The 4086-nt window shown below is 41.8% G+C and overlaps 1 non-coding gene and 1 pseudogene across 1 annotated transcript; one reads left to right on the forward strand and one right to left on the reverse strand.

The window, feature by feature from the left end:
* On the forward strand, positions 668–1079 carry Gm5479 (predicted gene 5479; annotated as a pseudogene).
* On the reverse strand, positions 1884–2004 carry Gm25909. Its single transcript, XR_003952449.1, has one exon. It is a non-coding gene; the product is annotated as a small nucleolar RNA SNORA40 (small nucleolar RNA).
* Positions 2005–4086: the final 2082 nt, after the last annotated feature.

Consider the following 4086-nt stretch of genomic DNA (forward strand, 5'->3'; position numbering starts at 1 on the left):
CAGGAGAGTTAATGCTGCATATAACCACATGGAGAAAGACAAGTTGAAGAACATACACACGAGAAGCCAATGCACTGCTGCAGTTCAAGATTCCCAGGACAGTTAACACCACATATAATCAGGTGGTGAACGGCAAGTTGAAGAACATAAACAAAAGAAGTCAATGTAATTTAGGCACCATCAGAGTCCAGTTCTTCTACCACAGCAAGCCCTGGATACCTTAACATATGCGAAGAGCATGATTCTGATGTAAAATTCCATCTCTCAAAGATGATAGAAGCCTTTAAAGACGATAAAAATAACTCCCTTAAAGAAATACAGGAAAAGACAGGAAAACAGGAGGAGGCCCTTAAAGAGGGAACAAATAAATCCCTTAAAGAAATACAGGAAAATATAATCAAATTGGTGAAGGAATTGAAGAAAAATGTCCAAGTTATAAATATGGAAATAGAAACAATAATGAAATCACAAATAGAGGAAACATGGAGATTGAAAACCTAGGAAGGAGATCAGGAGCTACAGATGTAAACATCATGAACAGAAAAAAATGAGATGGAAAAGAGAATCTCAGGCATAAAAGATATCAACACATCAGAAAAAAAGTGTAGAGATTTGCTAACTCCAAACACTTAGGAAATTTGTGAAAAGATCAAATCTAAGAATAATAGAAATAGGAAAAGCTATGCTGGGGAGGCGGCGCGGAGCTTGATTCACTTTCGCCTACTCTGGGCACCCACTGACCCCGGGTTTCCGCCCAGAGAGCAGTCAGATATGAACAAATGGGTGGATTATTCAGTCATGGAGGAAGAGATCAACCTGATGAGAGGACCCTCGGGGCTGGGCTTCAACAATGTCGGTGAGACAGATCAACAGTATGTGTCCAAGGACAGTGGCATCTATGACAGCCGCATCAAAGAGGATGGGGCTGTGGCCCAGGATGGGCGGCTCCAGGAGGGTGACAAGATCCTCTCAGTAAATGACCAAGATCTGAAGAACCTGCTGCACCAAGATGCTGTAGACCTCTTCCGTAATGCGGGATGTGCTGTGTCCCTGAGAGTACAGCACAGGTTACCAGTGCAGAACGGACCTATAGTACATCGAGGTGAAGGAGAGCCAAGTGGAGTTCCTGTAGCTATGGTGCTGCTACCAGTGTTTGCCCTCACCACGGTAGCAGTTTGGGCCTTCGTGGGATACTGAAAGCAGCTTTGAAATGCTTGCTGTCTTCCAGTGTGTCCAATGAACTATCTCTCTCTCACTCACCATCTCTGACATCCTCCCACATTCTTTCTTCTCCACATAGCCAATAAATGATTTAAAGTGACTGCTTATTACCCAAAACCCTGCTATTCAAAATCCCCAATTCTAATGGAAGAGTACAGGGGTTATTTGAAGAAAAGCTTGGGGGGGGGGGAGCCTTGCTTAGAATGAATGAGAAGTTACATATTTTACTAGAACTGCCAATAAAAACTCAGCTATCATCCAAAGAGGAAAAGCTCAGCCTTCCTGTCTCCATGGACAACACCTTTCTCTTAGCTGGCGTGCTTTGATGGCTAGCTGTGCTATGTGAAAGGAGGAGCTGATTTTGTTTTAATGATTTTTCTTGGGAAGTATTTGTGGCCTTTAATTTGTAACTATATACCTAGATGCCTATATTGGACATAGGTGAATAAAGTTTCTTCTTTCTTTCTTCCTTTCTTTCTTTCTTTCTTTCTTTCTTTTTTCTTTTTTTTTTTTTACTTAAAAAAGAAAATACATGTATACAGTAATACACACACACATACACACACAGTAGCATAAAATTGATGCCTTATGGAGAATTAAAGAAGTAAGAAAGCTACTGGTTCTTGGGTTTCTAATGGACAATTTTGGGGGGACTAGGGGATCATATTCCCTCATATATAATCAAGACTCATATTGAAAAATGAGTTCTGGATTGTAAAGAGAACTTACTTTTTCCACTTGTCTGTAAGTCTTTGTCCACAAGTTTAAAATATACACAGTGCTAAGGGATGATCATAACTGAAACATTTCAAGAACTATTAGCAGAGCATGTATATTGAGGATGGGGAAGTTAGCCTTAAAAGAGAATACTCAGTCAGTGACTGTGATGGTTTGTATATTCTTGGACCAGGGAGTGGCACCATTTGGAGGTGTGGCCTTGTTGGAATAGGTGTGACCTGGTTGGAGTAGGTGTGTAGGTGTGTCACTGTGGGTGTGGGCATAAGATCCTCACCCTAGTTGCCTGGAAGTCAGTCTTCCACTAGCAGCCTTTGGATAAAGATATAGAACTCTCAGCTCTGCCTGAGCCATGCCTGCCTGGATACTGCCATGCTCCCACCTTGATGATAATGGACTGAACCTCTGAACCTGTAAGCCAGCCCCAATTAAATGTTGTTTTAATAAGACTTGCCTTGGTCATGGTGTCTGTTACAGCAGTAGAACCCTACCTAAGACAGTGACATTAGGAAAATAATGACTGAAGCAATTAGTTAAAAATTGTAGAGCAACTAGTGTTACTCAGTAGCTACAGTGCTGTGGGAAATTGTAGTAAGGCAGCTCTACTCAAGTCAATTTGTTCAAAAGGCTTTGAGGTATAAAGATGAGTCCTACCAGTCTCTGAACTGCCTTAGTTGCTATTTTACAGTACTGTTAAAGGATCCATTGGCATGGGATGGGAAGCAGCAGGGCCAAATCAAGACATCTGAAAAAGATCATGTCTCAAGGTGGCACTTGAGCCTTCAAAGCTGATTAACAATTTTCAGTTTCTAGTGTCAGACAAAAAGCCTGAGGGAAGGAACTGCCCTCCTGGCAGGATGGACCTGAAATCAGCCTGCTTCTGACTGAGTTAGGATGAGAAGGTATGGGTTTTCTTTTTGAGAAAAGAAAAATATTTTTTGAAAAAGGTATTTTCCCCCAAAGCTATAAACAGTAGTTTTGGTTTTAATAAGGTTAATGGACCATTTTTCAGAAAAGGAGAAGGAATAAGTTTCTTTTGTTTGTAGAGGGTACAAGGAAATTTGGTGAGCTGTGAGAGACCAAACCGTGGGAAACTAGGTCCCGCACTTACTCTCACCCTAAAGATCCGGCTGACCCTTTGAAGGGAATTATGTCACCCCCCTCCTTCATTGCCTCCACCTGGCACTTGAGACTGCCAGCTTCACTCCCTCCTTCACTTGGCGCCTAGAACTGCTTAGATTAAGGCAGCTTCACCTCCTCCTCCATGTCTCCGTTTGGTGCCTGGGACTGTTTATGGCACTCCAAGATAGCTACAAAATGTTTGATGGCTTCCTGGGACTGTGAGGTCAGGGCTGGCACTCCAAGATAAACTGCAGAATGTTTGAAGGCCGCCCGGGACAGTTTTAGGGCCGACATTCCAAGATAAGTTGCAAGAAGCCTGTAATCAGCATCCGCCCCAGATGTCCATCCCTTTCACCTAGTCTGTAGACAGTTTCACTACTCTTAGACTATAGGCATGTCCCACTACACCTGGACTATAGACATATACCAATACACCTAGATTATAGACATGTCCCACTACACCTGGACTATAGACATATACCAATACACCTAGTTTATAGACATGTCCCACTACACCTAGAAATAGACATGTCCCACTAGACATAGACTATAGACATGTTTCACTACACCTAGAGTGTAGACATGTCCCACTAAACCTAGACTATTGACATGAGCCACTACACATATAGTATAGACATGTCTGACTACACCTAGATTATAGATATGAATGACTATACCTAGACTCTAGTTATGAACAACTACACCTAGACTGTAAACATGTTCCACTGCACAGAGACTAAAAAATGTCAGACTACACCTAGATTAAAGACACTTCCCACTATACCTACACTATAGACCTGTTCCACTATACCTAGAATATAGACATGTACTAATACACCTAGACTATAGACATGTAGTACTACACCTAGATTATTGACATGTCACACTACACCTAGAGTATAGACATATCCAACTATGCCTAGTGTATAGACATGAACTACTACACATACAGTATAGACATGCGCCACTACACCTAGACTATAGACATGTCCAATTACATCTAGACTA

Source organism: Mus musculus, chromosome 17 (genome assembly GCF_000001635.26).
Source record: "Mus musculus strain C57BL/6J chromosome 17, GRCm38.p6 C57BL/6J".
NCBI classification, from domain to species: Eukaryota; Metazoa; Chordata; class Mammalia; order Rodentia; family Muridae; genus Mus; species Mus musculus.